This window comes from Mytilus edulis, chromosome 6 (assembly GCF_963676685.1).
Source record: "Mytilus edulis chromosome 6, xbMytEdul2.2, whole genome shotgun sequence".
Classification (NCBI taxonomy): domain Eukaryota; kingdom Metazoa; phylum Mollusca; class Bivalvia; order Mytilida; family Mytilidae; genus Mytilus; species Mytilus edulis.
Window position 1 is genome coordinate 7,869,753 of NC_092349.1, and position 13,955 is coordinate 7,883,707.

The following is a 13,955-nucleotide window of genomic DNA, read 5'->3' on the forward strand; positions in this document are numbered from 1 at the left end:
GTGTCATAAAACTTTGTTTGATTTCAACAACAAAAAATGAACTAAAACTGTGATGTGCTGAATCTAAATGATTTTTGATTTTGGAAACAGTTTTGTAGTTGGTCCAAATCAGGTTACAAAATGTAACTTTTTGTTTGATATGCTGAATCTAACCGTGTATTTAGATTTTAGATTTGGTTTTGTGCCCTGTTGTAAAATTGGTCCATTTTGTAGTCGAAAGGGTCCATTAAAAATTGAATTATTGTGGTTCTTTTATATTCTGAATCGCAACTTGTATTTTTGGTTTTGGACCCATTTTTTTATTTACCCATTTTTCAAGCTGGTTCTAATTTCATTTTTTTAAGTTCTTAGACCACATTTATTCTGTGTCAGAAACTTATGCTGTGTAAAAGATTTAATCACAATCCAAATTCAGAGCTGTATCAAGATTTTACTTGTATCGATCCATACTTGCCTCAACTGTTGAGAATTCAACCTCTGCTGTCGTTTCAAGCTGCAGAGCATTTTATTCTACTTTTTTTTAGTGGATTTTATCGATATTCGTAAAAGGTATCAGGTATTGAGCTTGTAATCATGGAACTGTATGGTTAAAAAAAAATCGAAAGCGAAAACACATCAAACGAATATGGATAGCAACTGTCATATTCCTGACTTGTTACAGGCATTTTCTTATATAAATGTAGAAAATGGTGGATTTAACCTGGTTTTAAAGCTAGCTAAACCTCTCACTTGTAACACAGTCGCATAAAATTTCATTATATTGACAACGATGTGTGAACAAAACAAACATACATAATAAGTGAAAATATCACAAATAGGGGTACCCCCACAATATTTGCTCCGATCTTCATGATCAGATAGACAGCTTGTGTCATTATTACAGTTATTTTTCTGAAAATATTAGTTTTAAGTTTAGTTCTATAGCCACACTAATAAATAAAGGTAGATATGGCGTTAGAATTAATGAAACAGGGTCTTCACTATACACATTTTAATATGTAGTTGCAACGTTATTCCGAATTTAATTTTGTTATAGATAATTGACAATGATATATGGAAATTTCCATCAGTCCTTCTATCATCTATGAGCTTAGTTACAACCCATGGGCATGATAACTCTCTGTTTTCGAATCGGCCTTTGTATAGATTTAGAGTTCATTTCATGGAACAATCAAGTTGCGTGTAGCTGGTTTTTAGCCTTCACACAACCATCGTTTAAATCATTTAAAATATTAGATTTCGAACTACATTAAGGAAAGAAGAAACCATAGTGCAATGAAAACAGAAAATACCATGGCACATCTAAGATTTAGTATGGATTAAAAATTGAATTGGTGGAAGGAACGATGTCGTTCAATATATAAAATAAACGTAAATAAACGTAGGTACAAATTCTGTCAAAATAGGTGCAATTCGCGTTAATCAAATAAAATACACGTTTTAAAACTGTTTTATTTTTATTCGATTTTCAAATAATTAAAAAAGCTGCTTCTTAAGTAGACAAACAGATACCCCACTAAACCATAATGGTATAAAAGATTTGTTCTAGTCCGACCATTACAATTTTTAGCCCAATTCATCCTTGATAATTATATTATTAAAGTTAGTTTCAGCCTCAGTACCATACTATTAGTACTACTCATCCTTGGCAACGAGTGGTATAACAGCGAATGATATAAAAACGGACGCACTCTATTGTTTATACTAACAAATGTCTTAGATCTATCATATCTATCACATTGAGTGTTGCTAAACGGCGGAAACGGAAAACGGAACGGAAACGGAAACGGAAAGAAATTTTAATATACTAGACGGAATTTAAGGGGGGATAAAGAACTATGGCAATCAATAGATCTTGTCTTGCTGGTAATTTTTACTATTAAAAGTTTCTATCTATTTATCATTTATTTCAATATAACAGGCGAACATGCAAGTGAGAAAAATCGTCATATAAGGTCGATAACTCCTATAAGAAGTCATTTGACCGTTTTGACATGAATGGACATTAGATAGAGCTCAACATTCGAATAAAATTGAGAATGAAAACAGGGAATATGTCAAAGAGACAACAACCCGACCATTGAGCAGACATCATCCGAAGGCCACCAATGGGTCTCAGTCAACGCAGCAAGAAAATCCCGCAGCCGGAGTTGCATGGTATCAGCTGCCCCTAAATAAAATTGTGTACTAGTTCAGTGAAAATGGGCGTCACACTAAACTCCAAACATATGAATTAGATTTAATTGAAAAAATATACTTTGAAGACTAACAAAGGCAAGAGGTTCCCGACTTTAGATAGGCGCAAAAATGCGAAGTGGGTTTAACATGGTTTGTGAGATCCCAACCCTTCCCTATACCTCTAGCCAATGTAGAATAAAGAAACACATATGAAGCAATACACGCAGTAAACCTCATTTTAAAAGAAGTCCGATATCTGATTAGACATGTTTTTCACATCAGGTTTTCGTTATTCATATCGTTTTTAATAGGCAGCACTTGCATTTTACTCCAATGTTTTAATTTTCGCCATGTCGACTAACTTGGCTGACAGGCAGGGTTATTCAACACAGTTTTTTAAAAATTAAATAGAAACACAAATGATAATTGTTGCAAAGTTTAACCAAAACTATCCCTAAAAGACGTATGTTCAATAATATTTGACCCAGTAGTTTCAGATCTGTACCTAGTGTCTTTTTGTTGTTGGGATGTACAAGTACCCGACCACGTCCACTTGTATTTTTGTCCATCTGATGAGTTAAGCCTTTTCAGCTGATTTTTATAGTTCGTTTTTATGTTGTCTTGTTATACCACTGTCCCAGGTTAGGGGAGGGTTGGGATCCTGCAAACATGTTTAACCCCGCCACATTCTGTGTGTATGCCTGTCCCAAGTCAGTGGTTGGCGTTTGTTTCTGCGTTACATATTTTTTTGTACATAAATTAGGCCGTTAGTTTTCTCGTTTTAATTGTTTTACATTGTCATTTCGGGGCCTTTTACAGCTGACTATGCGGTATGTGCTTTGCTCATTGTTGAAGACGGTACGGTGACCTATAGTTGTTAATTTCTGTGTCAATTTGGTCTCTTGTGGAGAGTTGTCTTATCGGCAATCATACGACAGGGGCAGCTGAGATCACCCCAAGTTATTGTTGGGGTTTGTGTTGCTCAGCCTTTAGTTTATATGTTGTGTTTTGTGTACAATAATTATTGTTTGTCTGTTTGTCTTTTGGTCTTTTTGGCCTTTTTTTTAAAGTCATGGGGTTGACGGTTTGTTTTCGACTTCTGCGTTTAAATAATCCTTTGGTATTTTTCGCCTATATTTCAATGTTTTCTATTATTATAGTAAAACAGCATACTGAATGAGTTACACTATTTGCGATTGTAATATTATGAAACAAAATTTACGGATGCTTGAGAGGAATTGAATTTTCAGAGAAGAATTAAGCGGCATGGTATTTAAAGCAGCGTGGACAATTTGATTTTCAAAACCTTAGGACATGACTACGACTTATTTGGTCAGAACACTGTGCAAATCGTATATATCCATGTACGCTACTTATTATTCGCCACTTTTTGCATATCAATTCGTATTTATTGATTTGAATTCTAGGAGATATATAATGCTTTTCCTATGTAATAATGTAAATACCAAATGGCATACTTTCGTATTGCAAGGATTTACTATACAAACCCTTGAGTATTGTAAAAGGGTGAGAAAGGCTTTGTATAGCGAGAGATTTTGTCATTTTTTTTCTTCATAAAAATAAAGTTAATACAAGTTTCTATTCTAGTTCCCTTGTTTCCATATCGGATTTTGTCCAAACACTATTGTCCGCTTAGGTTTCTTCTACGTTTTATTTCCATTATACAAGAAAAGATACAACGAAAATCACCAATGCTGAACATCGCAACAAGATACACCACATCAAGGTTATTAAAAAAAAACAAAGAAAAAATGGTTCAAAGGATTTGCCCAAAAATTTATTACTTCACAACCTAATCCAGGCCGATGTCAATCTTTTTTAGGCCTATAAAGATTGTTTTGTTGTGTTGTTGGGTTGCTATCTTATTGACATTGATCAAACTTTTTTTTTAAAGAAAAGTCGAACAGACTATCCTGAATCGCATGAACGACGTACATATGACCTTATCAAATATTTGTAAAAAATAGTCTTCGTCATCTCCTGGTAATTATTTCATTACTTTATGCTTTAAAATCTTTTATTTTAAATTCATTCCTCTGTTTTTTCTTCTTGTTAACATGTGTAATACTATACAAAACATGCCTATGTAGATAAAATGACCAAAAAGAAAAGAAGTTAATTCCTTGTTTCCGTTTTCCGTTTCGTTCCGTATTCCGTTCCGTTTTCCGTTTCCGCCGTTTAGCAATACCCCTATCACATTATATTTGAAAAATAAGAGATTTAAGAAGAAAAAAAACAACAATGGGGACGAAACTGGTATGATTCAACATAGAACATTTATTTTCGAATATCGTTGATTTATTGCTTAAGGTTTCTCAGAAACTGACCTAATTGCGAAACACAAATTAACAATGACTATTGAACCATTAAAATGAGGCTATGGATAGATGAACCCTGGCAAACCAACATTAACACAATAGCAGTCATTCTTTACACATAATGTAAATAGTTTCTATGAGACGAATCAATTAGGAAACTTTGACTTTTTAAAAAGCAATTTGAAGTGAAAGAAACATTTAAACATATGCATACTCATTTAAAACCGTAGATGTTCCAATTAAGTACACTCCTGACATATATATATATATATATATATATATATATATAAGTAACTTGTGCGTACATACGTTAGTAAGTAACTCGTGTGCGCAAGTTGTCAAACAAACAGGCGCAAACAAGTCAGTTACCATATCTGTAGCCAAACCTTAACACTATAATTGTTGATTATTTACCAAGATTATTTTAACGTATATTTTACAGAGACTATCTTATAAACATGAACACCTTTAAAGGGACACTAGCTGTCAAATTCATATTCCCGATTTGACTAAAATTCTCATATTTGATTTATATAACATACTGAAATGTATATCGTAATTAAAATAAGTCTGATATAAACAGTTAAAAGTGTATGTACTCGATAAAATATATCCGAATGTCGTGTGTAATTTTGTTTAGACGCCATCTATATACATGTAACTATTGAGACGATCTCCGAAAAAGGTCGACAGTCAAATAATCCGATATAAATATGAATAGATAAGTTAAACGACCTCGTGCATTTATTGATGGAATCAGTCAACGATATGATTTACCTTTGTTTTACTTTCTATATTGAAATTCTTTTTTCTTTTAATGACTGAACAAAACTATTAAAAGAGTAACCAATATGTAGGGAAAAGTTTTAAAAAAAATTACTTTGAAAGTGTTTACTAGCTTTGTTGTATTAACCATATGTTGATTCTAAAATACTCTGAAGAACTTATGGATAATTTGAAATCTCAATCTTTTTCTGAAATTTCTTCTATCTATATTTATATTTCACCATTCCCTATGTGAAATTGAAAAATTGTCTAAAAGAAATAATCAACAATGGTTGTCTTCATAAAAATTGTAGCATATGCTATAAATTTGTTACTTTGGGATAACATACGGCATATTATGTTAATAGTGAACAAAAACAAGGTACATAGAGGAACACGTTATCAGTGTGCTGGAGTTTCTTATTGACAACATATTTGTTTCAATCCGAGAAGTGTTTTTTTCAACAAATTGTCGGCATTCCTATAAAAAAGAACTGTGCACCTCCCCTTGCCGACCTCTTCGTACTTTCATATGAGTCGAAGTTCCTTCAGACACTTGTTAAAACATGAAAATCAAATAAGCCAAATCATTTAATTTCACATTCAGATATATTGATGATGTTCCTTTCATTAACAATCAAAACTTTTCTGATTGGATTCCATTAAAATATCATCCAGAACTAGACATTAAAAAAACAACAGACACGGTTTCCCTCGCCTCATTTTAAGACTTATATCTCGAATTTGACATTCACAGTCATCTCAGTACAAGAATCTATGACAAACGAGACAATTTTAACTTTCAAATAATCAATTTCCCCCACCTTTTTATCAATATACAAACTTCACCTGCACATTGATATATATGTATCCCCTTATTCGGTATTCAAGAGCTTGCAGCTGTTACTCCGACTTTGTAAAATGTCTCCAGTGTCTGTTTAGAAAGTTGACGAACAAAGGGGGTATGCCGAAGAAAATCTCGTTCTTTTTGTTTTAAAAACGTCATCAGAAGGTACCAATACCTTGTTGATAAACATTTCGTATCAACTTTACAAATAATATACGATGGTCTTAAAGTATAGATTCTATGGGTACTTACGTTGTTTATCATAGCGATAACGTGTTATGCTTTTCTTTTATTTGTCTTTATAAATAGAACTGTTACTGGTTAGTCTATTTTTTTGTGATATCCATTTGACGTTGGACATCCCGTCATTGTGTTATTGTGTATGGTAATAAAAAAATATTGTATTCTTGTCTTTCATTTTTGCTAATGTGCTTCGTTTTCATATGCCAATTTCTGTATGCTTTTTTTTTTTTTTTTTTACATTTGACGTGGCTTTGTACTTTTACATCCCGTAATTGTGTTATCGTGCTATGCTATTTTTTTGTATTCATGTCTTATATTTATTCTAATGTGCTTTGTCTATATGCATGTTTGTGTTTGTCTGTTACTTATTTGTTTTTATTGTGATTGCGATTATAACACAATGTTGATTGCTGTACCCCTTTTTTTGACATGTTTACCCATTATTTCTGTTTATTTTTTCACACATCGTTGTAAATAAAATGGAATTTTATACAAGTGAAAGGTATAGCTGGCTATAACACAGTTTAATGAAACATTTTCCAAATAAGAAAATGTCTGTACCAAGTCATGAGTATGACAGTTGTTATCCATTCGTTTGATGTGTTGAACTTTTGCCATTTGATTACGGACTTTCCTGTGGTGTCTGTCGTTGATGCCACATAATCGTTGTTGTTCTTTGGTTAGCATGTTGTGTCAATATTAAAATTTTGTTTGTTCATTTCTCTGTAATGAATGTTCTTGTGAGTGTTTATGTTGTATTTCTGTCACATAGTGAAGTCATTTTAGGGATATTTTTATGATTGTCATGGAACGGGATATTTGATTAGCCATTAAACCGGGTTCAACCGCCATTTTTCTTAAAATGTCCTAAACCAAGTCAGGAATGTGGCAGTTGCTATATAACAGTTCGTTTCTATGTATGTTGGCGTTTGTTTATGTTGCCCTTGAGTGTTCTTTTTGTGACTTTGTTTTCCTCTGATAGTTGATGTGTTTCCCTCGGTTTTAGTTTTAAACCCGGATTTGTTTTCTCTCAATCGATTCATGACTTTTGAACACCTCGTTGCCTTTATTTTCCATTTTGAATTTTCCTTGGAGTTTGGAACTTTTGTTATTTTCATTGATAAATTGAAGGTCATATGAATACGGATAAACTCAGGTCGAATTATTCACTTGCAAGAGAAAATTGTTAAAAACCGTTGTTTCTTTGGTAAATTTTACAAAATTGTAAAAACGATTTATTATTTCAATATTTCACTTTTATAAAGGACTGAAACACACAAAATCTTATTTTTTTCATATCTCGTACCTAGTGCCCCTTAAAATAAAATATATAAGTGTATTTTAGCATCTGTAACCATCAGAGATTTATTACCTCAAATGCCACTTGAAATGTCTATCGATAAAGACCCCCAATAAATCACACTCTATGATATGCGTTTTAACAGAACAACATGTTAACATTGTTATTTTTTATCATTGCTAGATCCACCACACATTTCGTATCAACTTAAAACGCGATGCAGAATAAAATTTTGAATAAACAACTAATAGAAATATTTTAGAAGTTACGGGAACTTATTATAAAAATCTAGTTTGCCTACATTAGAAATATCTAATGTTTGTTTTGGTGCATATACTGTACAAGAAAATAACATTTTATAAATTTCTTTTTTCAAGTTTTTCTGGATTGTCCTTTATCTAGAAAGCCCAAACCCCTGATTTTGTTTTGTCCAACATGCAGTTACCGAAACAGAATAACAAAAATCTATGCAAGTACAACTTTTATGAGGGAGATGGAACCTTTGGTTTCATAGTAATTTATAAATTGTAAAAGAGAGGCGAAAGATAACAAGGGAAAATTCAAACACATACGTAGAAAATAAACTGCCAACACCATGATAAAAAAAAACAAGACCGTCAGACAAACTTGATACACAAGACCCAACATTAAAAACTAAAAACTGAGCAACACGAACCCCATCAAGAACTGATAGTGATCCCAGGTGCTCCAGACGGGGAAGCAGATAACTAATGATGCGAGCAACTTATTATATAGGATAACGGGGAGTTGAAGATTTTTCTGTTTATTTAACCTCGGGTTTTTTTTTCATTTATTAAAATGCGATTTTAACCTCAGTCATCGTGTCTTTGCCGAGATGTAAGACTCTTAATAGTTATTAAAATATATAGAGGCAGGTTATATGTATATCTAAATCCTAGCAGCATGTAACTTTTGTTTTTATATATCATGCGTATTCAAGCACAAACATCACTTAACCATGTATCTGCCTCGAATATACATTTAACAGTTTACATTTAACACATATCAACATAACCTTGAAATCTGAACCATAAATAGTTTAAATTATTTAAATTATTTTATAAAATGTGCGTATTCAGTTACCTTTAGTTAAGCCCCAGTCCCACTAGACCACGATCGCACTACGCTCACCGCGATCTAAAATAAATTCAGATCGTGGTGAGGTCGCGGTATGAGCGGCATCAACATTTACATTTTCGTTGCTTTCACGATGCTACTACGTCCTCATTACGCTTCTACAACGATCCCGCTACGATTATACCACGTTCTCACCACGCTTATTCTGCGACCTCACTACGCTTATCAAGATCTTTCTACGCTCATCACGTTCTCACTACGACCATACCACGAGTTATCCGATTGCAACACGATCTTACCACGCTTTTACTGCGATTATCAGTAATAACGTCAACATCGTGTTCCATATCAATACAATTCCATTCCTTCTATTTCTGATTAATACATAGATTTCTCGGAAGCAATACAGTCATGCCACCAAAATCTGCTAGAACACGTTGATGCAGAGGCAGAGGGAGCCCTGACAGTAACGAATCCTGATCAAGCAGAGTTTTCGGACCGATCAATCAAATCCAAATTACAACTTGTTGCGGGTCCATAAAGCTCAAATGACGATATTTTAGTGAGCGATAGCAGAGATGACACAGATATGTTAATAGATATAGGAAGATGTGGTATGAGTGTCAATGAGACAGCTCTCCATCCAAGTAACAATTTATAAACCATTATAGGCCAAGGTACGGCCTTCAACACGGAGCATTGGCTCACACCGAACAGCAAGCTATAAAGGGCCCCAAAAATAACGTCTATAGTGTAAAACCATTCAAACGGGAAAACTAACGGTCTAATCTATATAAACGAGAAGCATGGCTGAGCTGTTTGAGAAAATGGACAAGAACTTCATACAGACAAACAAAACCTAGAGATATATAATATATTTTATGTGAAAATGACAATGAGAATAATTGTCATAGTATGAACGAAGTCAGGTCGTAAGAAGAGCGTGATGAGGACGGCAAGGGCGTGCTAGAATCGTACTATGGTCTTGAATAGGGTGGTGTAAACGGGGGAAAGTCGTAGTGGAAGCGTAGTTGGGTCGCGATGAGAACGTGATGGTCGTAGTGAGGTCGTAATAACGTCGCTGTAAGATCGTAGCGCAGTCTCTCCGAAGAGAATCACGCTTTCGCTACGATGGTACAGCGACCTTTGCGATCTTACTACGACATTAGTGCGCTCTCACTACGCTTCTACTACGACCTGATTTCGCCACGACCGCACCACGATTGTTTTGAACATGTTCAAAGTTGGTCACGCTCATCACGAACTTGAAGACCTCACCACGACCGTGATACGACCTTACTGCGATCTACACGATCGCACTACGATCATCAAAATTTGCCAACAGTTGTTTATCCTGACGAACTGTTGCACAATCCACTAGTTTCATCCGTCTTGTCACGCAGCTGTATACAACAGAGAGGGATCAAAGAGACAAATATAGATTGAAAGCAGTTGTATACAGGAAGAAAATATAATGAAAGAAACTGCATTAGCTGAGCTTGTTACATACATCTTTGAAACTCAAAGAAACTCTGAAGAGTCGGTGGTGTTTCAATTAGCAGACCTGGCAAACCTATACGAAGAAAGATTGACACAGCTTGGTTCTTCTCATCTTCGCTAGCCAAGGGTTACGATCCACTCCCGCTCTCTTCACCCTTGGCGGATTGAGATAAAATTTCGGAGACACAAGGTAAGGATTTTTATTGGTTGCAGTCAAAACTCGCTGCATCCAATCAAAAAGCGCCTATAACATGATCACATGTAAATGCATAAAGTGTTTGTAAACAATTACCACGTGTTTATTGTGCAACAAGTCTTTACATCCCTACACATACGACTATATTTAGTGACAACTTGAATGTTTTTAATCAACCAATAGAAGTTCCTGTGTATGTTTCATGCACAAATGCATGAATGTTGACGTATATTTTCATTTCCGGCTTTACCAAGTATGCAGAATCTAAATGCTACCGTGTTTTTACCTCCAAATTGAAGAGTTCAAGTGCTACCATTGGTCAAGAATAACGGTATTCGGAATGGGCGTGATTTTTATCTTCCGATAGATGGCGCAACATTGTTATCACAAATGTTGGCTCAATCCGCCAAGGGTGAAGAGAGCGGGAGTGGATCGTAACCCTTGGCTAGCGAAGATGGGTTCTTCTGCACAGGTAGATTCTACTCGCCCGAAGGACAAGCTTTTGCAGAAGATGCCAGAACTAGAAGCCCACACGAAGGCCGGAGATATATTTTTGATGTTTGTAAAAGATATAGGACCAGCTATTGCGTTTGCTTGTGATTATAATGACACCATGTATATGGCAAAGACGGCCGAAATGATTCGCTGCCAGTTAGCTTCTTAGAAGACAACATTTTTCTTGATCCTGTTCTCTGAAGATATTGATGATAGCATACCCCCTCCTTAGTTACAGTTGGTGAAAATGATAGAGCATGGATCTGATATTAAATCGCAGTAAGACAACGTTTCTTCTAAGTCTGACGTAGCTCTGGCCCAACTTTTAATGTTTAATTATCATCCAAACAGCCAAAAGGTTATAGTACAACACAAACATTCAGCTGATCGCGAGACACCATTTTGTGTGTATCTTGGACTGTTACTCTTTGCAAAAACAAGGAAGAGACAGCTAATAGATACATTATTTCAACACAGGTAATGTATCTCGTACGATCGGGTACTGGAAATATCAACTCAACTATGTAAAGCTGTTGTTAAACGTTATTTAAATGAAGGTGCACAGTGTTTACTACAGCTGCAGTCGACAACATAGACCCCAACCCAAGCTCAACAACATCAAAATCATCTTTTCATGGGACTGGAATCTCTATTTTCCAACATCCAATGAAAGATAATATCGGCGTTAGAAGGGATCAGTTAATATTACCTACAAATAATCCAAAATCTTAAAAGGTACCTGAACTTCCTGCTGCTTATATGAATATGAAACCTGCATATCTTAAAACAAAACCAGAACCACTCATTCTGCCTGACGATGCTATTAATATACTTAACCACGACTATCTATTCATGAGTTGGCAAAATGAGTATGAGTGGTTAAATATGGTGAGGTTAATGAGTGAAGATATTACATCTGAACATATTTCATGGTCATCATTTCTTTCTTTCAGAAAAATGTGGATCAACTGTTAAAGTGAGTCTTACCTGCTAAATGTCATTATTTACATGCTTTATGTCATAAATGATTATGGATATCCATTACTTGAGGATTCTGAAGATATCTAAAAGCAGGCACAGGGAAACTGTCACAAATTAAACAAACTGGACGCAATCTGTATTCTGACTACAGAACCCAAATGCAGAACACGGCAAGCATTTATAAAGCTATTGAGAAAAACAACTTTTCTGTTGTTCAATCGCCAACCAAATAAAAGTTCTTGTGAATCAAAAAGCAAGCTTGACCTCACCCTAGAAGATTGCAGTCTGTTTTTTCAAGGCTTTTCATATCCTGTCAAAGCAGACAATGCGACTTGGAAGAGTTTTTCAGTCACGAAAATCAGAAATGTCCTCCTTCTTTGTCTCAAAGTGGAAAAATCAATATTGCGTTAAGGCACAGCTTTTGGAAGATCTAGAAGCTAACGGAGATTTACCAAGATAAGAACCTCAGACATACATGGTAATGTTGATGGAGCGGCTATGGTCAATTTGAAATCACCGCGTGGAACATACTCTTTTGATGAATACGCAAAAGATGTGATTTTACCGTACATTATCCACCTTACTGCAAATCATTCAGGAGTAGACGTGATCTATGATATTTACATTGAAACAGTCTTAAAGAACACACAAAAGCGAGGGTGCTTGAACCAGACATAAAATTGTGATACTCAGATAGCTTGGTCAAGCTTAATTCGAGTGGAAGAAAACAACGGAATTGTTTCATTTCTTTGCGGTCAAAATTTGCTGGATTCGATCTGACAAAATGATTTTTGTGTCAAAAGGTGAAAATGTTGTGACCAATTCTGATGATGATCATAATGATCTCAGTCCTTGTAATCACCAGGAAGCAGACACAAGGATATTTGTTCATATCAAAAGTGCACCTGAAAAGGGGTGCAAGTTTTCATTGGTAATAAGTTCAGACACTGATGTAGTGGTTTTGTCGTTGTCTCTTTTCAAAACACTGCAAGTAGAAAAACTTTGGGTTGCATTTGGAAAAGGAAAAGGAGATTCACGAAATTTATCATACTCTTGGTCCTTAACCAGAACTTTACCATTTTTTCATGCTTTCACTGGATGTGACACTGTCTCCGCTTTTCATGGAACGGGAAAGAAATCGGCATGGCAGCTGTGGGAAATAATCAATGATGTAACCAAGGTGTTTTGGCAATTGAGTAACAAACCACTATTGGTCAGTGAACAGAATGTACGACAGAATTACACCAACATTTGCACGCAAACACAGACAGTATGACACAATTCCACCCACCAGAGATGCACTGCTTGAGCAAACGAGCTGCATACCAAGGTGGCCATGTATTGGGACAGGAAGTCACACAAGAACAACATCTATCTAGTTCTGGTGATTGGGGATGGACTAAGGAGAACGCAGATGGGTTGTGGATTTCCCATTGGACACAATTAGCAGCAATTACTGCATCTTGCCAGGAGTTACACAAATGTGGCTGCAAGAAAACTTGTTCTGGTAGATGTAAGTGTTACAAAGCTGGCTTGACCTGTACAACATTGTGTTCCTGTAGCTTTTAACACGGAATACATCGAAAAAAATGTTAGATTACTTTCTACATTGGCTAGAGGTAAAGGGGGAGGGTTGAGATCTCACAAACATGTTTAACCCCGCCGCATTTGTGCGCCTGTCCCAAGTCAGGAGCCTCTGGCCTTTGTTAGTCTTGTATTAGTTTAATTTTAGTTTCTTGTGTACTATTTGGAAATTAGTATGGCGCTCATTATCACTGAACTAGTATATATGTGTTTAGGGGCAAGCTGAAGGACGCCTCCGGGTGCGGGAATTTCTCGCTACATTGAAGACCTGATGATGACCTTCTGCTGTTGTTTTTTTTTTTTCTATGGTCGGGTTGTTGTCTCTTTGGCACATTCCCCATTTCCATTCTCAATTTTAATACATTGATCAATCCTCCAGCATGTCTTATATAATTACCAATATATCAAACCGACATTTTTATCGCATAT